We start from the raw sequence: 24,967 nt of genomic DNA on the forward strand, positions 1-24,967 counted from the left end.
CTGTACTGTGTTAAAAAAACAGATACGTAGAGGCGAACCAACCTGTGAATGGATGGTTAGAAGGATTGTGATACCCCTAGCCCATCAGGGTTCAAGTCCTGGTGCTCGCATTTATTCTTGGATTACTTCAGGATTTTTGGCGATGTGCATTCAGTGGGAGAAGACGTTTCCGTCGACGACGAGGTGTCTACGGTGACTTCGTATATTTCAAGATGATATGCCGGCTCAGTATTTCGAAGATGCTCATAGGGGTAAGGTGTGTGTGCGCGTTTATACAGATGAGTGTATGTGTGTGTATATAAGCACTTACGTCTGTATTGTGTTAAAAAAACAGATACGTAGAGGCTATTAGTATACTTTTGCTGAAGGGGGGAAAAGAAACAAATTGGTATTGCGAAACTACTCAAGTTTATGTCTAGCTAGACACGAGTCTATATTTTTTTTGCGAAAATGATCAAATCCGTTATAAAAATTCATTGAAAGCACAAGGCAGGTCAAAAATAATAAAAAATTACATCGAGATTCCGAGATCCACGGAACGACCATTACTGCCGCCAGAACGAGCCGAGGACACGCCGATGTCACCTATAGGAACCGGCTTGATTTTGTCGATAACAAGTGGGAAGTCTTTATGCACGTGACCCTAAGGACCAGCACCTTGGAGGCACAGGTGTCGCCGTTCAACCCTTACACCTGACACCAAATTTCGCTACATGACGAGAAACCTAACATCATCAACCCAACAACATGAATCATGCTAGGGCTCTGTCGACTACATTTAGACAAACGAATTCAAGGAGGATCGAAGCCCGAAAGAAAAGCCTGAAAAAGAAGAAGCGATGTCGTCCGTCTGAGTGCCGCACCTGCGAGGACTAAAAAACTCTAACCTAAACTACTAGCTGGAGCGGAGGCTTGGATTCTCCTCCCCACCACCAGCCTCTGGAGCGGTAGGCAGAGGGGTGGTGAATCCACGAGCTCGCCGGTGAAGCTTGAAGGGGAGAGTTTGCCCTAGCCACTTACGGTTAGGGGAGAGAAACGAGAGAAAGTTTTTTAGACACGAGTCTATATGATAAACAACTCCATCAAATGTTCATTAACTATTGTCAAAACCTAAATTTAGTCCCTCAAATTCAAAGTTTGGTGGCTTTAACCTCTCGTCTATTTTGGTTTGCGGAAAGTCCTGCCATATATTAAGTAGGACATACTCTTATAAGAACACTCTTTAAGAAATCTAATTCTTTGAGGTAACAAAATTTTCTTCTTTTCCATCCACATGCAGCACGTAATGAGCAGAGCTCGATGATTTCTTTGGGCCTCTGTCTCAGCGGAGAAATAAGCTGGTTGAAACCCATGAGTTTATAGGAGCGGCCGCCGGGAAGTCGTCGATCAAAGGATGCTGGCGAACGTGATCCACGAACCAAATCTCCACCTCAGAGCAAAAAAATCAGAGAGGTTTTAGCCCCTTGTGTGCTAGCACCTTCTATTCAATTGTTCGAGCAACTAAAAATGGTTCACAAAAGTAGTAGCCTATAAAGTTCCTTTTAAATAATACTTTATAAGTTTCCTATTTTCAACAACTTCCATGTTTTGAAAAGTCGTTATATTTTATTTTTCACCCAGATTAATATATAGGCCCCCCCTCAATTTTACATATAAGTATCCATTTTGAAAATTATTTATATAAAAAAATTGCTTACTATTTCTATTATGTTTCTTTATACCCATTCATTCTTCCAAGTGATTGAGTTTTAAAAAATATATTTTTGCATTTTTGTCAAATTTTAATTGTTGTGTAATCATGAAAGAACAATTCTAACTCTAATAAAAAATAACCAAAGTTTTCCTCCAGGCGAACTCTAACCGAAACTACATCAACATTGGATTAGCTTAATACTCGGACCCTCATAGCCACACATGTGACACGAGCACATGACAATTCCGAACGTTTTTATAGCAAGTTTAGTGATGCGAGGATGACAACTTCAGTTGTCACGCATGGCAACTTTCTTTTCGGATAGCAAGTTACAATTTTTTTGTTTGTTTTTTCTTTTCGGATGATAACTTTAGTTATAAAAAACGTCAGAGCCGGATTGCTTCGTGCCACACGTGTGACATTTATCATTTGGGTAATACTTAACCCTAAAATTCGGCAGTAGTACCATAAAAGGTGAACCTCCAGCGGTGCTGACATTGTTTCCAATGCGAAAAGTGGGCGGGACTAGACAATTTTGATACTACGGGAGTGGCCAAAAGGCACTTGTGGATCTGGAACCATTTGCAAACGAGACCAAGGTCGGCCTGGAATTCGGGCACAAAGTTGGAGCCGAAGGATGATGAGCCAAACTAACAAAAGTTATTTCACCTCCGATCGGTATTAGCGTAAAACAAAACGGAATACCAGAAGGAATGTTAGGCGAGAGAAAGGTTGTGGTGACACGCGTCGCGGCTAAACCCACTAGTAATTCGCAGTGCTCGCTGCGAGACGGCCTAGCCACACTTTAATTTATTCCTAGCCACACCAAAGCCCAGTTTTCTATTAGTGGAAGTTGTCCTCCAGGCAAACTCTAATCGAAACTACATCAACATTCGATCAGCTTAATACTGGGACCCTGATAGCCACACGTGTGACACGAACACATGACAACTTCGAACGTTTTTATAGCAAGTTTAGTGACGCGAGGATGACAACTTTAGCTGTCACACATGGCAACTTTCTTTTCTAATGGCATTTTTTTAGTTTTTTTTCAGATGATAACTTTAGTTGTAAAAAACGTCAGGGCCGGATTTGCTTCGTGCCACACGCGTGATACTTATCATTTGGGTAATACTTAAGTCTAAAGCTTATGATAGGGTTGATTGAATCTTCTTGGAGCGAATGATGCAAAAGATGGGTTTTGCTCGCCGGTGGGTGGACTGGATTATGGCTTGTGTCACCTCGGTGAGATATACAGTGAAATTTAATGGAACCCTCTTGGATTCGTTTGCACCGTCACGTGGGCTTCGGCAAGGTGACCCGCTCTCCCTGTTTTTGTTTCTCTTAATCGCTAACGGTCTCTCTGCTTTGTTGAAAGATGGTGAAGCAAGGGGAGTTTTCACACTTCTGAAAGTATGCCGTCGAGTGCCAGGCATATCTCACCTCCTCTTTGCGGATGACACGCTATTGTTTTTCAAAGCGGAGGAGGAGCAAGCGAGAAGGGTCCAACACATTCTGCATACTTATGAGAGGGCCACGGGGCAGAGTGTTAACCCGGCCAAGTGCAGTATTATGTCCGGCCCCTCTTGCCCCGAGGTCGAGCAAGAAAGGATCCGTGCGGTCCTGCAGGTGGTCACGGACATCTTTGAGGACAAGTACCTCGGCCTCCCCACGCCGAAGGGAAGGATGGGACGAGGCAAGTTTCAAAATCTACGGTCTAGGTTATTGAAGCGCATCATAGCATGGGGAGACACTCTATCCCTTGCTGGCAAGGAAACGATGATCAAAGCGATTGCACAGGCCATTCCCACATACATTATGGGGGTGTTCAAGCTCCCCATGTCTATTTGTGATGATCTGAACCGAATGGTCCGGAACTTTTGGTGGGGATCCACGAAGGGGAAGAGGAAGACTCACTGGTTGGCGTGGTCCAAGATTTTACAGCAGAAATCCAAGGGCAGGCTAGGCTTTAGAGATTTTCGCACCTTCAACCAAGCCCTCCCCGCGAGGCAGGCTTGGCGACTCCTAACAAAACCGGACAGTTTATGTGCGCAGGTGTTGAAAGCTCGGTACTATCATGATGGCAGATTGGAGGATACGGTGTTCACCGGAAATGTGTCCATTCAACATGGTCTGGAGCTCCTAAAGAAGGGTATCATCTGGCGTGTGGGAGATGGTAGCCAAATTCGCATCTGGCGGGACAGGTGGATACCCCGGCCACCGTCTTGCCAGCCGATCACCCAACAGGGGACATGCCGTCTCCGGAGAGTGGCGGACCTCATCGCTGAGGATGGTTCCTGGCGCATGGATCTTCTGCGGACCTTCCGGCGGATGTACAGGCCATCACCACCATCCGCACGACGACCCGGGAGACTGAAGATGTCATTGCCTGGGCTCCGGAGAAGAACGACATCTTTACCGTTCGATCTGCCTACCGGTTCGCCATGGACGAGCGCGAGCGCCCATCAGCGACCGCCATGAGCAGGGCACCGGATGGTCGTCGCGCCATCTGGAAGACCATATGGGGGTGCCCTGCTCCCCCGAAGGTACGTGTGTTTGCGTGGAGAATTGTTACCAACTTCCTTGCCACCTGGGCCAACAAGTGCTCTAGACGACTTGAGGTGACTGATATTTGTCCCCTATGTGGTATGGAACGAGAGGATTGCTCCCATGCTCTGTGTAGGTGCACCCTGGCGAAGGAGCTGTGGCATGCCATGGCTAGGGACTGGAATATCCCAAGAGTGGAGGAGGTGGTGAACACGGGGCCGGAGTGGCTCTTCTCACTCCTGGAGCCGCTTGATGAGGACACACACATGATTGTCCTGATGACGTTGTGGCGTGTATGGCACGTCCGCAACGAGATCACCCACGAGAAGAAGCCTCCACCAACCGAAGCATCCAGGCGATTCCTCCAGGGCTACATCAACCCCTTGATGTGCATCAAGCAACACCCTAAAGCTGACATGGAGAAGGGGAAGATGGTCGTCCTAGGGCCTCAGCAGCGATCCGCTGCTCGTGCGGCTCCGAAGGAGGACAGGAGATGGATACCACCTGGGAGGGCGAGCACCAAACTGAACACCGACGGGAGCTATGTCCCGGCGACAGGCGCAGCAGGTGGAGGGATGATCCTCCGTGATGATCTTGGGCAGATCATCTTCACGGCATGCAGGGAGTTCCGAGCATGTGATAACGCCCTTGCAGCTGAACTTGAGGCGTGTAAGGAGGGGCTGGACTTGGCGCTGCACAGGACCGACCGGTCGATCGTCGTCGAGATGGACTCTTTGGAGGCGGTGGCCATGTGCACGGCCGCTTCGATTGATCGCTCTGTCCATCGCAACCTCGTGCAGGATATCAAAAGACTGGCGACGACGGAGGGACGGAAGGTCCTTTTTTCCCATTGTAGTCGTTCTCAGAATAAAGTGAGTCATGAACTTGCGTCTTATGACCGTCGCACCCCCCGTACTGCTGTATGGTTCCATTCAGGAACGGATGCCATTGTAAACTTGGTGATGGCTGAATTGCCACCTTGAGTAACGAGAATTTCTATTTCCCGCAAAAATAAATTCGGCAGTAGTTCCGTAAAAATATGAACCTCCAGCATTGCTGAATTTGTTTTTGAAATGCGAAAAGTGAGCAGGACTAGACAATTTTGATACTGGGGTGGCCAAGAAGCACTTGTGGACCTGGAACCATTTGCAAACGAGACAAAGGTCTGCTTGGAATTCGGGCACAAAGTCGGAGCAGAAGGATGATGAGCCAAACCAACAAAAGTTTTGGTGGGTTATCTCACCTCCGATACCGGAACAGAATACGCGAACGAATGTTAGGCGAGAGAAAGATTGTGGTGACACGCGTCGCGGCTGAACCCACTAGTAATTCGCAGTGCTCGCTGCGAGCCGGCCTAGCCACGCTTTAATTTATCCCCGTAGGCAATATCATCCAACATGACATGATGACAGGATTAATGAATCCTCATCCAGCTTTCCGACCTAAATAATGCGGCGCATATGTGACGAGAGCCATTGGAAAATCTGGTGGCCAGAGTTCGTGATCAAGCCTGAATACGCATGCACCAAGATAATGCTCGTCTCTTTCATGCCACCGCAGTTGAGCCGCCTTTATGGGAGGGGTCACTGTACGCCCCGGCACTTTAGCCTTGTGGACGCATGCTAGCCTTTGCGGCAACCGGCCGCGGCCCATCGGCCATCGCTCGCTCCGGCGCGGGAGTGGATTTGCTTGGCCACCGGTCGCCGTCCCCGTGCGTGGCCTCCGGCGGTCGTCTCCACTCACTCGTGAGATCCCTTGGCGCCCGTGCCACCACGCGTCCTGGCGCTCGTGCGCGCGCATGTCGATCTCGGCAGCCTGGGCCACTGGCGCCTCTGACCGGGCGTGCACTATCCGTCCGTCCTCGGCTGCTCTCTCTGTTTTTCCGTTGGCAGTTTCACACCGGCCTCTGTCTTCCACTCTAATCATGTTCATGACTCTGCACTCTACACTCAAGAGTGAGGCGCAGCGATGGCATCAACGATCGGTGTCCGTCCGACGTCTGATGTGTCAAAGAAGAGACTGCGACGTCTTGTTTGCGCTCCACCCAGTGATCATGGGCGTCCGTCAAGTCGCCGTTCGTGGGATCCGTTTCAAACCGTGGCAACTGTTTCCGTTTGTCCGAAAACTGCGATAAGGGCATCTCCAACGGTAAGTCGGTAACCCAGTAACCCACAAAAAACCTTTCGCACCCGTACACATACAGGGGACCAGTCTGTGGACACGAGTGCGGAAAGCAGTCATCCAACGCTAGCCGCATATATTTTCACGACAACTCAAACCAACTGAACGTAATTCGTGCAAACCGGATGGTTTTCATTCAAGTTCGGATATAATTTACATAAAAAAATCGATATTTCGACCGTTTAACTTAAAAAAAACCTAAACCTTATACTGGATGACCACCCCATACGCGTGGCTGCCTTGCCCTGCCGAACCGCCGTCTCCGTCGGTGCCGTTATCGTCGTCCCTCCAGCGGCAAAACAGCGCCTGAGGGCCGCGGCAACTTTGCCTGGCGGCTGCGGTGATGATCTTGGCAAGCTCGCCGTCAAGGCGGCGGCGGCGCCTAGCAGCCGTCTCCGCAGTGGTGACAGAGCGGTCGAGCGCCCACGCGGCAGTGAGATCGGGGTCGTTGTGGACCTACTCCGGCGCCACGCCCGTCTTGACAAACTTTGAGCGGCGACCGACATTGCGCCGGTTTAACCTCGCTTGCCGCTGCGCAGCGCGCTTTTCTTCGGATACCACGGCCCGAGAGCCGGAGGCACCGCTGTAACCGCCGCCTCCGAGATAGTGGAGGATGCGGCCACGCGTCTTGGCGATCGCGGGCGATAGCTCCTCCTTCACGCGGCGTTGCCGCCGTCGTGGCGATGATGACCCGTCGATCCGTGCGTAGCGGCTGTGCGGCTCCTCCTTCACACGGCGGAGGCGCTAGAGGGACGTCGGCTCTTGCTTCAATGTGGCTTAAATAGCCACGGCCAGAGCAGCCGGAGGGGCGGTCAACCCGCTTCAATGTGGGGTAGGGGCCGGAGTTGGTTTCTCGGGACGCGGCGGCCGCATTAAAGCGGCGGCAACGCCTGAGAAGTTGCTTCTGTCTGCGCCGCCTTCCCGCCCAGTCAAATCGCGGTATCAATGTCTGCATACTCTGGGACGGCATAAATACGGCGCTGCAAGCGGCGCAAGGTGTGGGATGGAAAGCGCGCGACGAGCAGATGTTGTTTTTTGGTGCGACAGGGCGGTCGGGAGTGGGTCTGGGAGCAGTCCGGACTCCCACAAGCCTCCCCTGCTTTTGTCTTTGGTTTGCGGGAAAAATCGCGTCCAGATCGCTCCGCAGACCGATACATAACCGCATTGGATGGCTTTCACGATTCAATCAACGTGGTCCGAACAGTTGCGGGAAGTTTAGGGTGTGTTCGGTTGCTGTCATGGGATAGAATGTCACGGGTCCGACCCAGAAAACCGAATATTCAGTGATTATGCGGAACCGACGCATACCTCCAAATCGGCCGGACGACAGAGAATGAGCCCTCGAGCCCTCGTTCCCCTCGCACGCAGCCCCCCTCCCGCATCTCAGCACCGCCAATCTCCAACATCTCTCCCTCTCTCGATCTGCCACTCCTCCCTCTCCAGCGCTGATTCCCTCTCCTCCCCGTCGTCTCTTCCCTCTCCAGCGCCGATTCACTCTCCTCCTCGTCGTCTCTCCCCAGATGGCGCACATCTGCAGCTCGGCGGCGACCTAGGACCGGGTGGAGACCTACCTGGCAGCGGCAGGAGAGGAAGGAGCGGCCGGAGGTGTGCCTACAGATCTAGATTGGCGGCTAGCAACGAAGCCAAGGTATGGTTCCTACTCCTTTGTATACGCTTGATGGGTACAATGGATTGATGGCAGATTTTTATTTCCTGTGTGTGCCATGTTCCTCCTCTATTTGTTCCATATATATGTGATGCTGCCTACTGTGTAGATCTATGATTACCCAAAAAAATTTAATAAGTGATGTTGTGTACTCACCAGATCCATGGTTACAAGTCATTAGTAGTCATATATTTTTGACTGTATGCATCACATGTAGATGGTCAGCAAGATGAACAAAAGAAAAAGGATGGCTAGGGGAGCAGCTGTTTTTGTTGCACTAGCTGCAATGGCAATCATTGTTCGGGCAATTATAAGGAAGAGGAGACCACGTATTACCTATGGCCCAATGCATGAAAGAGATCGAATCAGATATGACTATCTAAACCAGAAAATTTGGCAAAGCGATGTGTTATGCAAAAACATGCTAAGGTTTGAAAAAGCAGCGTTCTTTCGCTTGTGTGGCATATTGAGGGATCGCAACTTGCTAGAAGATAGTCCACATCTTAGTGTGGAGTAACAATTGGCAATGTTTTTGCATACAATTGTGCATAACCTTCGGAATAGGGTTGTTTCTGCCAATTTTGGTAGATCATATGGCACAACAAGCATCTATTTTAGAAAGGCTCTTCATGCCATAGGCGAGCTTCGTAATGATTATATAAGGCCACCATCATTGGAAATGTCGGGGAATGTAGTAATTTCAAAAAAATTCCTACGCACACGCAAGATCATGGTGATGCATAGCAACAAGAGGGGAGAGTGTTGTCTACGTACCCTCGTAGACCGAAGCGGAAGCATTGACGCAACGTAGAGGAAGTAGTCGTACGTCTTCCCGATCCGACCAATCCAAGCACCGTTACTCCGGCACCTCCGAGTTCTTGGCACACGTTCAGCTCGATGACGATCCCCGGGCTCCGATCCAGCAAAGCGTCGGGGAGGAGTTCCGTCAGCACGACGGCGTGGTGACGATCTTGATGTTCTACCGTCCCAGGGTTTCGCCTAAGCACTGCAACAATATGACCGAGGTGGAATATGGTGGAGGGGAGCACCGCACACGGCTAAGGAACGATCACGAAGATCAACTTGTGTCTCTAGGGGGTGCCCCTGCCTCCGTATATAAAGGCTCAAAAGGGGGGGCGGCCAAGAGGAGGCGCGCCAGGAGGAGTCCTACTCCCTCCGGGAGTAGGACTCCCCCCCTTTCCTAGTTGGAATAGGATTCGTGGAGGGGGCAGAGAGGAGGAAGGGGGGCAGGCCCCTCTCCTTCTCCTATTCGGACCAAGGGGGGGAGAGGCGCGTGGCCCATCTCTGGCCATCTCTCTTCTCTTCCACTAAGTCCCACTAAGGCCCATATACCTCCTGGGGGGTTCCGGTAACCTCCCGGTACTCCGGTAAAATCCCGATTTCACCCGGAACACTTCCGATATCCAAACATAGGCTTCCAATATATCAATCTTTATGTCTCGACCATTTCGAGACTCCTCGTCATGTCTGTGAACACATCCGGGACTCTGAACAACCTTCGGTACATCAAAACGCATAAACTCATAATATAATTGTCATCGAAACCTTAAGCGTGCGGACCCTACGGGTTCGAGAACAATGTAGACATGACCGAGACACGTCTCCGGTCAATAACCAATAGCGGAACCTGGATGCTCATATTGGCTCCTATATTTTCTATGAAGATCTTTATCGGTCAGACCGCATAACAACATACGTTGTTCCCTTTGTCATCGGTATGTTACTTGCCCGAGATTCGATCGTCGGTATCCAATACCTAGTTCAATCTCGTTACCGGCAAGTCTTTTTACTCGTTCCGTAATACATCATCCCGCAACTAACTCATTAGTTGCAATGCTTGCAAGGCTTAAGTGATGTGCATTACCGAGAGGGCCCAGAGATACCTCTCCGACATTCGGAGTGACAAATCCTAATCTCGAAATACGCCAACCCAACATGTACCTTTGGAGACACCTGTAGAGCTCCTTTATAATCACCCAGTTACGTTGTGACGTTTGGTAGCACACAAAGTGTTCCTCCGGCAAATGGGAGTTGCATAATCTCATATTCATAGGAACATGTATAAGTCATGAAGAAAGCAATAGCAACATACTAAACGATCGGGTACTAAGCTAATGGAATGGGTCATGTCAATCAGATCATTCAACTAATGATGTGATCCCGTTAATCAAATAACAACTCTTTGTCCATGGTTAGGAAACATAACCATCTTTGATTAACGAGCTAGTCAAGTAGAGGCATACTAGTGACACTCTGTTTGTCTATGTATTCACACATGTATTATGTTTCCGGTTAATACAATTCTAGCATGAATAATAAACATTTATCATGATATAAGGAAATAAATAATAACTTTATTATTGCCTCTAGGGCATATTTCCTTTAGTCTCCCACTTCCACTAGAGTCAATAATCTAGATCACATCGCCATGTGATTTAACATCAATAGTTCACATCTTTATGTGATTGGTTCACATCTCCATGTGACTAACACCCAAAGGGTTTACTAGATTCAATAATCTAGTTCACATCGCTATGTGATTAAGACCCAAAAAGTGATCATGTTTTGCTTGTGAGAGAAGTTTAGTCAGCGGGTCTGCCACATTCAGATCCGCATGTATTTTGCAAATTTCTATGTCAACAATGCTCTGCATGGAGCTACTCTAGCTAATTGCTCCCACTTTCAATATGTATCCAGATTGAGACTTAGAGTCATCTGGATCAGTGTCAAAACTTGCATCGACGTAACCCTTTACGACGAACCTTTTGTCACCTCCGTAATCGAGAAACATATCCTTATTCCAGTAAGGATAATTTTGACCGTTGTCCATTGATCTACTCCTAGATCACTATTGTACTCCCTCTCTTAACACAGTGTATGGTATACAATAGATCTGGTACACAGCATGGCATACTTTATAGAACCTATGACTGAGGCATAGGGAATGACTTTCATTCTCTTTCTATCTTCTGCCGTGGTCGGGCTTTGAGTCTTACTCAACTTCACACCTTGTAACACAGGCAAGAAACTTTTTCTTTGACTGTTCCATTTTGAACTACTTCAAAATCTTGTCAAGGTATGTACTCATTGAAAAAACTTATCAAGCGTCTTGATCTATCTCTATAGATCTTGATACTCAATATGTAAGCAGCTTCACCGAGGTCTTTCTTTGAAAAACTCCTTTCAAACACTCCTTTATGCTTTGCAGAATAATTCTACATTATTTCTGATCAACAATATGTCATTCACATATACTTATCAGAAATGTTGTAGTACTCCCACTCACTTTCTTGTAAATACAGGCTTCATCGCAAGTCTATATAAAACTATATGCTTTGATCAACTTATCAAAGCGTATATTCCAACTCCGAGATGCTTGCACCAGTCCATAAATGGATCGCTGGAGTTTGCATATTTTGTTAGCACCTTTAGGATTGACAAAATCATCTTGTTGCATCACATACAACTCTTCTTTAATAAATTCATTAAGGAATGCAGTTTTGTTTATCCATTTGCCAGATTTCATAAAATGCGGCAATTGCTAACATGATTCGGACAGACTTAAGCATAGATACAAGTGAGAAACTCTCATCATAGTCAACACCTTGAACTTGTCGAAAACCTTTTGCGACAATTATAGCTTTGTAGATAGCAACACTACTATCCGTGTCCGTCTTACTCTTGAAGATCCATTTATTATCAACGGCTTGCCGATCCTCGGGCAAGTCCACCAAAGTCCACACTTTGTTCTCATACATGGATCCTATCTCAGATTTCATGGCCTCAAGCCATTTATCAGAATCTGGGCTCATCATCGCTTCCTCATAGTTCGTAGGTTCGTCATGGTCAAGTAACATGACCTCCAGAATAGGATTACCATACCACTCTGGTGCGGATCTCACTCTGGTTTACCTACGAGATTCGGTAGTAACTTGATCTGAAGTTACATGATCATCATCATTAGCTTCCTCACTAATTGGTGTAGGTGTCACAGAAACTGGTTTCTGTGATGTACTACTTTCCAACAAGGGAGCAGGTACAGTTACCTCATCAAGTTCTACTTTCCTCCCACTCACTTCTTTCGAGAGAAAATCCTTCTCTAGAAAGGATCCATTCTTAGCAACGAATGTTATTGCCTTCGGATCTGTGATAGAAGGTGTACCCAACAGTCTCCTTTGGGTATCCTATGAAGACATATTTCTCTGATTTGGGTTTGAGCTTATCGGGATGAAACTTTTTCATATAAGCATCATAGTCCCAAACTTTAAGAAATGACAACTATGGTTTCTTGCCAAAACACAGTTCAGATTGTGTCGTCTCAACAGACTTAGATGGTGCCCTTTTTAACGTGAATGCAGCTGTCTCTAATGCATAACCCCAAAACGATAGTGGTAGATCAGTAAGAGACATCATAGATTGTACTATATCCAATAAAGTACAGTTATGACGTTCGGACACACCATTATACTGTGATGTTCCAGGTGGCATGAATTTGTGAAACTATTCCACATTGTTCTAAATGAAGACCAAACTCGTAACTCAAATATTTGTCTCCGCGATCAGATCGTAGAAACCTTATTTTCTTGTCACGATGATTTTCCACTTCACTTTGAAATTCTTTGATCTTTTCAAATGTTTCAGACTTATGTTTCATCAAGTAGATATACCCATATCTGCTCAAATCATCTGTGAAGGTCAGAAAATAACGAGACCCGCCGCGAGCCTTAATACTCATCGGATCGCATACATCAGTATGTATTATTTCCAATAAGTTAGTTGCTCGCTCCATTGTTCTGGAGAACGGAGTTTTAGTCATCTTGCCCATGAGGCATGGTTCGCAAGCATCAAGTGATTCCAAAAGCCCATCAGCATGGAGTTTTTCATGCGCTTTACATCAATATGACCTAAACAGCAGTGCCACAAATAAGTTGCACTATCATTATTAACTTTGCATCTTTTGGTTTCAATATTATGAATATGTGTATCACTACGATCGAGATCCAACGAACCATTTTCATTGGGTGTGTAACCATATAAGGTTTTATTCATGTAAGGAGAACAACAATTTATTCTCTTAAATGAATAACTGTATTGCAATAAACATGATCAAATCATATTCATGCTCAACACCAAATAACACTTATTTAGGTTCCACACTAATCCCGAAAGTATAGGGAGTGTGCGATGATGATCATATTAATCTTGGAACCACTTCCAACTCTCATGGTCACTTCACCCTTAACTAGTCTCTGTTCATTCTGCAACTCCCGTTTCGAGTTACTACTCTTAGCAACTGAACCAGTACCAAATACCGAGGGGTTGCTACGAACACTAGTAAAATACACATCAATAATCTGTATATCAAATATAATTTTGTTCACTTTGCCATCCTTCTTATCCGCTAAATACTTGGGGCAGTTCCGCTTCCAGTGACCAATCCCTTTGCAGTAGAAGCACTCAGTCTCAGGCTTAGGTCCAGACTTGGGCTTCTTCACTTGAGCAGCAACTCGCTTGCCATTCTTCTTGAAGTTCCCCTTCTTCCGTTTGCCCTTTTCTTGAAACTAGTAGTCTTGTCAACCATCAACACTTGATATTTTTCTTGATTTCTACCTTCATCGATTTCATCATCATGAAAAGCTCAGGAATCATTTTCGTCATCCCTTGCATACTATAGTTCATCACGGAGTTCTACTAACTTGGTGATGGTGACTAGAGAATTCTGTCAATCACTATCTTATCTGGAAGATTAACCCCCACTTGATTCAAGTGATTGTAGTACCTAGACAATCTGAGCACATGCTCACTAGTTGAGTGATTCTCCTCCATCTTTTAGCTATAGAACTTGTTGGAGACTTCATATCTCTCAACTCGGGTATTTGCTTGAAATATTAACTTCAACTCCTGGAACATCTCATATGGTCCATGACGTTCAAAACGTCTTTGAAGTCCCGATTCTAAGCCATTAAGCATTCCGCGTGTGCAACTGTTTTGCACCCGTTGTATTTGAACGTAGAGCCTATCACACCCGATCATCACGTGGTGTCTCAGCACGAAGAACTTTCGCAACGGTGTATACTCAGGGAGAACACTTCTTGATAATTTAGTGAGAGATCATCTTATAATGCTACCATCAATCAAAGCAAGATAAGATGCATAAAAGATAAACATCACATGCAATCAATATAAGTGATATGATATGGCCATCATCATCTTGTGCTTGTGATCTCCATCTCCGAAGCACCGTCGTGATCACCATCGTTACCGGCGCGACACCTTGATCTCCATCGTAGTATCGTTGTCGTCTCGCCAATCTTATGCTTCCACGACTATCGCTACCGCTTAGTGATAAAGTAAAGCATTACAGCGCGATTGCATTGCATACAATAAAGCGACAACCATATGGCTCCTGCCAGTTGCCGGTAACTCGGTTACAAAACATGATCATCTCATACAATAAAATTTAGCATCATGTCTTGACCATATCACATCACAACATGCCCTGCAAAAACAAGTTAGACGTCCTCTACTTTGTTGTTGCAATTTTTACGTGGCTGCTACGAGCTTAAGCAAGAACCAATCTTACCTACGCATCAAAACCACAATGATAGTTTGTCAAGTTGGTGCTGTTTTAACCTTCGCAAGGACCGGGCATAGCCACACTCAGTTCAACTAAAGTTGGAGAAACTGTCACCCGCAAGCCACCTATGTGCAAAGCACGTCGGGAGAACCGGTCTCGCGTAAGCGTACGTGTAATGTCGGTCCGGGCCGCTTCGTCCAACAATACCGCCGAACCAAAGTATGACATGCTGGTAAGCAGTATGACTTATATCGCCCATAACTCACTTGTGTTCTACTCGTGCATATAACATTAAACCATAAAAACCTAGGCTCTGATACCACTGTTGGGGAACGTAGTAATTTCAAAAAAATTCCTACGCACACGCAAGATCATGGTGATGCATAGCAACGAGAAGGGAGAGTGTTGTCTACGTACCCTCATAGACCGAAGCGGAAGCGTTGACGCAACGTAGAGGAAGTAGTCGTACGTCTTCCCGATCCGACCGATCCAAGCACCGTTACTCCGGCACCTCCGAGTTCTTGGCACACGTTCAGCTCGATGACGATCCCCGGGCTCCGATCCAGCAAAGCGTCGGGGAGGAGTTCCGTCAGCACGACGGTGTGGTGACGATCTTGATGTTCTACCGTCGCAGGGCTTCGCCTAAGCACTGCAACAATATGACCGAGGTGGAATATGGTGGAGGGGAGCACCACACACGGCTAAGGAATGATCACGAAGATCAACTTGTGTCTCTAGGGGGTGCCCCTGCCTCCGTATATAAAGGCTCAAGGGGAGGGGGCGGCCGGCCAAGAGGAGGCGCGCCAGGAGGAGTCCTACTCCCTCCGGGAGTAGGACTCCCCCCCTTTCCTAGTTGGAATAGGATTCGTGGAGGGGGGAGAGAGGAGGAAGGGGGGCCGGCCCCCTCTCCTTGTCCTATTCGGACCAAGGGGGGGAGAGGCGCGCGGCCCATCTCTGGCCATCTCTCTTCTCTTCCACTAAGGCCCACTAAGGCCCATATACCTCCCGGGGGGTTCCGGTAACCTCCCGGTACTCCGGTAAAATCCCGATTTCACCCGGAACACTTCCGATATCCAAACATAGGCTTCCAATATATCAATCTTTATGTCTCAACCATTTCGAGACTCCTCGTCATGTCCGTGAACACATCCGGGACTTCGAACAACCTTCGGTACATCAAAACGCATAAACTCATAATATAATTGTCATCGAAACCTTAAGCGTGCGGACCCTACGGGTTCGAGAACAATGTAGACATGACCGAGACACGTCTCCGGTCAATAACCAATAGCGGAACCTGGATGCTCATATTGGGTCCTACATTTTCTACGAAGATCTTTATCGGTCAGACCGCATAACAACATACGTTGTTCCCTTTGTCATCGGTATGTTACTTGCCCGAGATTCGATCGTCGGTATCCAATACCTAGTTCAATCTCGTTACCGGCAAGTCTCTTTACTCGTTCCGTAATACATCATCCCGTAACTAACTCATTAGTTGCAATGCTTGCAAGGCTTAAGTGATGTGCATTACCGAGAGGGCCCAGAGATACCTCTCCGACATTCGGAGTGACAAATCCTAATCTCGAAATACGCCAACCCAACATGTACCTTTGGAGACACCTGTAAAGCTCCTTTATAATCACCCAGTTACGTTGTAATGTTTGGTAGCACACAAAGTGTTCCTCCGGAAAACGGGAGTTGCATAATCTCATATTCATAGGAACATGTATAAGTCATGAAGAAAGCAATAGCAACATACTAAACGATCGGGTGCTAAGCTAATGGAATGGGTCATGTCAATCAGATCATTCAACTAATGATGTGATTCCGTTAATCAAATAACAACTCTTTGGCCATGGTTAGGAAACATAACCATCTTTGATTAACAAGCTAGTCAAGTAGAGGCATACTAGTGACACTCTGTTTGTCTATGTATTCACACATGTATTATGTTTCCGGTTAATACAATTCTAGCATGAATAATAAACATTTATCATGATATAAGGAAATAAATAATAACTTTATTATTGCCTCTAGGGCATATTTCCTTCAGGAAACCCCCGCAAAAATTACAGGAAATCATCGATTTGACCCATATTTTAAGGTAATTTCAGAGACTATTCCTTAGCTATCTAGGCTATATGATATACCATTTAATACTGGTCTCTATATAGGATTGTATTGGAGCTATCGATGGTACACAGGTGCAAGCAGGGGTTACCAAAGATGTGGAGCCTTCTTTTCGTGGTAGGAAGACCTTTACCACTCAAAATGTGATGGCAGCAATAGATTTTGACTTCCGCTTCACATATGTGTTGGCTGGTTGGGAAGGGTCCGCACACGACGCGACCGTCTTAGCTGATGCATTAACTCGTGAGAGAGGCTTACAAGTACCACCTGGTAAGACGTTGACCTAGATAGAAATTGTCCATTTGTTACTGCCTTACGAAACCATTGTAACCAATATTTATTTTTATTTTTTAGGAAAGTACTACCTAGTTGATGCCGGTTATGGAGCCAAGCCTGGGTTCTTACCACCTTTTCGTGGCGTGAGGTATCATTTGAATGAGTGGGGCAACAATCCGGTCCAAAATGACAAGGAGCTATTCAACCTTAGGCACTCATCTCTACGGGTGACGGTAGAGAGGGCTTTTGGATCTCTCAAGAGGCGTTTCAAAATTTTAGATGATGCCAAACCATTCTTCACTTTTCCGGTCCAAGTTGACATTGTTATAGCTTGTTGTGTTCTTCATAATTATGCACTATCCCAAGGGATCGATGAATTCATTATACCGGAAGTGACATGGACCACCCAACCAATTCGAACATCAAGGCAACAATTAAGTGACAATAGGGCCTTGGTAGACCATAGGCTACAAATTGCTGCCCAAATGTGGGAAGATAGGCAACTTATGTATGCCAATTTATGAGTGCAGTGCACTATGTATTTGTAATGTTTATGCAACTACCTTTGCATTCATTTGATGGCTGGACAGATTGTGGTATTTGTTATGTCAAACCATGTATTTGTGATGATTTCATCATTTTTATTGCAACATTTTGATGGCTGGACAGATTGTGGTATTTATTATGTCAAATCATATATTTGTGATGATTTCATCCTTTTTATTGCAACATTTTGATGGCTGGACTGATTGTGGTATTTATTATGTCAAACCATATATTTGTGATGATTTCATCCATTCTTTTGCAATTTTTTGATGACTGGACAGAAATGGACAATGTTGAAGTTACCGCTGCAAGTGGAAACTCCGGGAAAAGTGGGGTCATTGTATGGACCACTTCCATGACCAACAGTATGCTAGGTTTTTTGGCTGACCTTGTTGCTAAAGGGAAGAGAACTTCTAGTGGATTCAGGGAGACACATCTTAAACAATGTGCTGCTGTTTTAAACAAGCAATTCAAGCTAACTATCACCTCTGATCAAGTTAGAAACCATCTCAAGAAGTGGAGGAAGATTTGGGTCAGGGTTGTCAATTTGAAGAATTTAAGTGGAGCTCTATGGGATGAAGATACTTGCACAATTAGGCTCAGCGATGAGCACTATGCAGGTCATTGTATGGTAAGCTTCTTATAGTATGAACGATATCACCTCATTTTCTGCCTTCATTATGCTAATGACTTGCAAATTTTTTGTAGACCCACAAACCTGATGCTCCCTTCTTGAATAACCCAATTGAACACTATCATGCTATGGCGACCATTTTTGGAACAACCGGGGCTAAAGGGATGAATGCAAGGTCTGGAAATGATCTCCTTTCTATTGACGTCGATGATGAGGAGAATGGTGAGGTGAATGGTGAGATCAACACGTCACCACAAGTTGGTGAGTCTTCTGACCCCAAAGGACCACCAAAAAAGAAGGCCAAGGTGGTGAAAGTTCTAGAGGATCCACTAGGTGCCATTCTCAAAGATGGGTTTAAACTTGTGGCTGAAGCTCTTGTGAAATCTGGTGGAGATGATGATGATATACCCGATGACCTTTGGGATGTAGTCTCTTGTTTGAAAGAATTTGATGAAGAGCACCTTGCCCATTACTATGCTCATCTTGTTGACAACCCCAAGACTGCAAGGGCCTTCATGAAGCTTTCCAAAACCAACAAATCCGTTTAGGTGAGTAGGTATGTGAAGAAGAACGTCTAAATTTGATATGGTTGTCAAGTATGTGAACTTGACATGTATGGCTGTAGTGCCATTGGGTTGCTTTTGGATGTTTGGTATGTGAACATGTATGGCTGTAGTACCATTGGTTGCTTTTGGATGTTTGGTGTGTGAACATGTATGACTGTAGTGCACTTTCCTTGGTTATTTGTATGTGAAAGACATGTACTGCCTATTTGTATGTGAAAGACATGTACGTGCTGATTGCTTTTGGATATACCAAATGAACTTACTACATGATTGCCATCTTATGATATTGCTGGAAATTGTGTTCTTTGTCAATATATATAGTTATGTTGTTTTTTTCTTGAAAATACAAACGAAATGCTGCCGAAAATTTGAATTTTTGTTCTTCCATTCTTTCAAACCAAACACTGGAATGGAACCAACCCGTTCTACTTTTTTGCACCTACCAAACACAAGAACGAAACCGACCCGTTCCTCTGAAATGGAACCATTCCATTCCGTGACAGTTGGTTCCTCAACCAAACACACCCTTACTGATCCGCCTCGGAGATGCCATAACAACGTCCAGAACACGATTGCAGGAGTCTATCTAATACCGTTTCGAGTTTACTGCACGAATGTTGTGTGTAATTGATTAACTGGTTGATGCACGAGACGCTGAGGGCGTGTGCGTGCGTGCTAATTTCAATTGAGAATTCTGCCTTTTCGTATATCACCCATCATGATTGTCGTTGGGTTATGCCGCGCTTGCATCTTTCTACACGATGGAGATGGAAACCAGGAAAAGAGATGTGCCGGTGCCGGCTAGCAATGGTGGCTAAGCTAGGCCTAGGCCTAGGTCACCCATGTTGGTGTGCATAAGGGCATCTTCAGTCGTTGGTTTTTTAGGAGGGGCAAAAAATCACCCCTGGGGACGCACCGGCGCTAAACCGCGCACTGAGGACGTGATGCCCCCCAGTCGTGGCCTTTCACGGATTTTTAAAATGTTCAAATTCGGCGCAAACACAACGCAAATACGGGCGAGTTCGTTCAAATTTAAACATATTTTTTTAAAAAAAGAAAAAAACTATCGCGGGCTACCCCGCCGTCTCCCTCGCCGCCCGCCTCGCCGCCCGCCCACGCGGTTCTACATGCCGAGGAGGCTGTAGAACCGCGTGTAGTCACCGCCGCCGTCGTCGTCGTCGTCGCCCCCGCCTATGCCTCCGCCGTCCCTGCTGCATCCCTCCCCCGGTTGGCGCGGCGGGTTGGACGGTCCGGAGGCGTCGTCGTCGTCGCTATCGAGGACGACGACACCGTCCTCGTCCTCGCGCCCACGTTTGCGGGCGGCGATCTCCTCCAGGGCCCGGTGCGGCCGGATCATCTCCTCGCGCAGGTAGTCGTCGCGCGACCACCGCATGGCGTCCTCGTCGGAGAAGCCGCACCGGGCTATCTCCTCGTACTCCGGGGGAAGGCTGGACTCCACCTTGGGCTCGACGAGGGCGCCGGAGCTGCGGGTACGCACGCTGACAGGCGTGTCCTGGGGCTCCGGCTTGACGGGGCGGAGGTGGAGGCAGGGAGAGCCGCCGGAGCTGCGGGTACGCGCGCTGACAGGCGTGTCCTGGGGCTCCGGCTTGACGGGGCGGAGGTGGAGGCAGGGAGAGCCGCCGGACGAGGAGGAGGACACCCCGGTCTCCATGCGCCTCGGCGTCCAGGAGCTTCCCCGGCGGCGGCGTGAGAAGGACGGGGGAGCGGGGTACTCGAGGCGCGGCGTGTTGCCGCCCTCGATGTACTCGAGGACGGACTCCAACGTGCGCCCGGGCACGCCCCACCACCGACGCCGGCTGGCGGCGTTGAACCTGTCGGAGGGCACGACACCGTTGGTGGCCTCGAGCTGTTCGCCGTGCCGGCGGCGGAAGTACGGCTCCCAGATTGGGCTGTCGGGGACGTACCGGGGCCCCTCCCTCGCCGCACGCGGCAAGGACGAGCGGATGCGTGCGATCTCCGCACGCCGCGCCGCGCCGGTGGGTACCGGGGGCACCGGCACGCCACCGGCGCTGATCCTTCACGCCCCGGGCACCCGCATGTCCGGCGGGACCGGGTACTCGGCCTCGAAAAGGAGGCGAGCCTCGTCCTCATGCAGATGAGGCGCCCGAATCCGTTCGCCGCCGCGCCGTCGCCTGGGAAACGCTCGGCCATGCTTTCTCAACTGGTGACGACGAGAGGAGGAAAGGGGGAGAAATGAGCGCGTCGTCGGTGGATGATCGGGGTGAATCTCTCCGGCGCGCTTGCAGTCGGCTTTTATAGGCGGAGACGCCGCGTGGTAGGCTTGGCCGGCGCGTTACGCGTGGCGTGATTGCGTGGCGGCCGAGGGACGCGTCGCCCAGCCTTCACTGCGCCGCCCGTGAGGCATCAATGGAGGCTGATCGGCGCGGCAGCGCGCGGCAGCTTTGGCATTGATTCGCCGCGGGAAACGAGGCGATGAGGACGACGAAGGGGCGAGAAGAGAGTAGAGTCGCTGACGCGGCGGGCCCGCGGCTCTTCGCGCCAAAAACGATTCGTCCGGCGCCCCCGAGCGACCCCCGGCGCGCCGGGTTCGGGTTGGGTCCGCCGGCGCCAATTTCGGCCGAAGCCGGTGAAAATTGGGCTCTTGGGGACGCGACTAGACCGATTTTTTGACGTCGGCGGACGAAAAAACGCCTGGGGGGCCTTCTTGAGGGCGCGGCTGGAGATGCCCTAATATGTGCCATCAGCAGGTAGATGCCGGCCATTGTTGGTGACACGCAAGACACCAACAACAAGATATTGCTCGTCTAGAAGGACGTTGATTCATACATCTATAGGCCTGGTCGGACCTAACAAGGAACTGAGCTAGATACGGGCCCTCGGGTTGGCCAAAAACGGTTGTCTTCTTTGTGAGAGTATCAGACAAATATCTTGCATAGGGTGATGATCCAGGGCCGGTGCTTACTGCGCAGGGCAGCAACAGGTAAGTGCTCAAAGTGGACATGGAAATTGACATTGAACAGACACAGAGAGATATACAGTGACAATGAGCATACGGCAGTGGTGCTGAATTGACTTTTTTGACAAGGCACCAAGTAGGCACGCACATTGGCCAAAAAGAAACGAAGAAAAGCAAGCAAGCACGCACGCACGCACACTCCCCGTTGACATATCCACCACACTATCTGAGTTGTCTCCATATTGGTTCAGGTCTCCCTCCGCACTGGGTTCGGTGGGTGTCCCTGTTTTGCTGCTATATTATTATCTGCACTGCACATGGAATGGGACAACACATCTTTGAGATGGAGGTAGAGATACATACGCCTCAAACCCTGTGTACAGTAGGATTTTTCAAGGTTCTGGAGCACACGGTGCGATCGACATGTACCGAATGGGATTCGCACTTCGCCGCCGGGGGTGAACAACCGAGCACCGTATCTGTACGTGGCGTATCAAGAGGCCTATACTTTTAGTCTTTTACCGACGGGTCCAACTAGAACAGATAGGTGTGCCACCAGTGTAAAAGCATCTTCAACCAGACTTGACTGGGTAAATATGACCTCCTAAGATATGTCCATGGATGCGTTTGTCCCTTCGAGCAACCATTCTCCTTATTTACAAACCCTCAAAACCATACAAAAGCATATTTCACAAAAGAAAACATACAAAAGCATGCAATGCAGAAGTCATGCAGAGAAGGTTTTATACATTAAAGCTACATTTATCTTAAGATAAAACAGAGATACAATTACATTAAAAAAATGCAAACTAAAAGCTACTCCGAGTCTGAGGAGATCGGGATTGCGGAAGTCACCAGCCTTCTTGTCATTGACGGCCGAATGCATCTCGTCTTACTCGTAGTCGTCCGCAAAAGTCTTCTTCATTCAGCATCGTGGATGAAGAGCGTGTAACGGTTCACCATTACCACCCCGCTCATCCCGCATCGACTCTGAGGATGGCGCGGTTTTCCGCAATGAAGGCAGGGTCGATGTAGAGCTTAGCGAGGGCAGCAGCGTTCGCTTGCTCGGTAGTGAGCCGCTCCTCTGTCATGAGGTGCTCGCCTACATGGCCAAGGGGAATTGCTCCCGCACATCCTCCATCGAGAGGTGGGGGATGTCGTGGCCCTCACCTAAGGCAGTGCCCGCCATTTCCAACCCGGAGGTGACGGGGTCAACTATCAGGACCGCCTTCTCCGAGCGCTTCCCCCTCCTCTTTGTTCGATGTCGAGGGAAGATTGACCACAATGCGGGTTGGGCAAGCCTCCATCACGATATGGGCACAGCGCTCCAGCGCCAATTGCTTATACCATATGACCGTCGTGCGCAACATGTTGGATGGCGAACGGCGAGCTTGGACCCGGACGACACAAGCCCGTGGACACAGTGACAACGTGAACCCAAGAGGATGGAGGAATTGTGAAGGAAGGCCGGGGTTTGGCTCGTCGACCGGCTTAAATAGCCGGAATTTGACCCCTCAAACGATGCGCCAGAGCGGCAACATGAATGTGGACAGCAAACCTGCGAGCTCTGGGGCAGACTAATGGGTTCCACCGCAAGTCCTGCTCGTATTTTTTTTTGAGTTGCGCGCCCCGCCCATCAGTCAGACATGGTGGACTATGGACTGAGTTTGAGGGGCGCACTATAGTCCGGATAAAATGGACTGGATTGGGATGTCCAATTGGATGGTTGTTTTCTGTTTGAGCAGATTTCAGTTGTAGATACTCTACTGTAGAAACGAAGATTGTGGATCTCACGACACGAGAGAGGATCTGGGGTACTCTGACCAGAGACACAAAGTGAGGTCAAACAAACATGCGCACATGGAGCCCACAGAGGGCCATCACACACACACGGAACCTCTCGGTCAGTGTGCGGTCGGTCACCGTTGGAACCCATGATCACCATCGTAGCCAGGACAGGAAGATCAGCCACATGATCTTGTTTGATGCATACATGTAGCCAGCCAACCCGACTGCAGCCTCCCTTTCCATTTTGTCCCCATCTTCCCGTTGTTTCCTTTCAAACTGCAGGTCCTCTTGTCGTGGTAACGGGGTGCCTAAAATCGATGAACCGTTTGCGGATGGCGCCTAGGAAAATAATACTGGAGTTTTGCAGTTAGGATCGCGACAAGTGGAGCGTTATGTGGTGATTGGTTCAGCTTGGGGCAGAATCGTTCTTCCTTGATAAAATAAAATTCGAGCATCGAGCAAAGGCATCTATTCCGAGGGAATAACACCACGAGGGAGGCCACAAGGCTGTCATCCTCCTTCCCAGCCGAGGTCGGGGGAGCGGCAGACGGATACAACTATATCTATGTGCGGTTAATTTGCAAGCTCATAGGCTGCCTTAGCCTTATCAAGCCGCATAATCTACGTAGCAGTATATTCTGCGAACAGGCCGAGCAGTAAAATCCTTTTTGGCATCAGCTAGCGCTGGCTCGCACGCTCAATTATAGGGGGCAGGTAGTGTAGAATGCATTGGCGAGGATGTGCTCAGCAACGTCTCTGTAGGCCAAGAGGGAAGGGAAAGGGAACGAATGGTGAAAATGGGTTGTTCTGTGAATTGTTCTTGTAAGAGTGCTTTATTCATGGAGGTTATTGTCACATTGTCTCTTGTTTGCTAGGACTAGAGCAATGAGAATATCATATCGAATCATACGTTTATGCTACAGTTATGTTTTAGACGTGGAGCTAGCTCATCCAATTAAAAGTGGTGCGTGTTGCGTAGATTGGAATATCTTTCTGGTTTCTCGACAAAAAATATTTATCTCTACTCTTATAAAAAACTGAGTTGGTGATGATGGTGTGCCTGTCATCCTGCAATATAGACCGTCTGATCTATATCTGACGGATAGAAAGCAAACTATGTCAATTTTGCAAAAAGTTACCCGTACCCCTCTCCACATTTGCAGATAAGGCCTTCCCTCATTCATCTTCGTCTCCCACGAGACAAACAGCTCGTATAAATGCATCTTGATGTTCCGTGCAACGCATGGGCCTCTTGCTAGTTACTCCCTCCGTTCCAAATTATTCGTCGCGGAAATGGATGTATTTAGAACTAATATACATCTAGATACATCCATACCTGCGACAAGTAATTCGGAACGGAGGGAGTATTACATAAATATGTGGAACCTTACATCATATTGC

The 24,967-nt window shown here is 48.0% G+C and overlaps 1 pseudogene; it reads left to right on the top strand.

Moving 5' to 3' along the window:
• The first annotated feature begins 4,137 nt into the window (after nt 1-4,137).
• Nucleotides 4,138-18,852, top strand: LOC119300045 (annotated as a pseudogene).
• Nucleotides 18,853-24,967: the final 6,115 nt, after the last annotated feature.

Source organism: Triticum dicoccoides, chromosome 5A (genome assembly GCF_002162155.2).
Source record: "Triticum dicoccoides isolate Atlit2015 ecotype Zavitan chromosome 5A, WEW_v2.0, whole genome shotgun sequence".
Taxonomy (NCBI): domain Eukaryota; kingdom Viridiplantae; phylum Streptophyta; class Magnoliopsida; order Poales; family Poaceae; genus Triticum; species Triticum dicoccoides.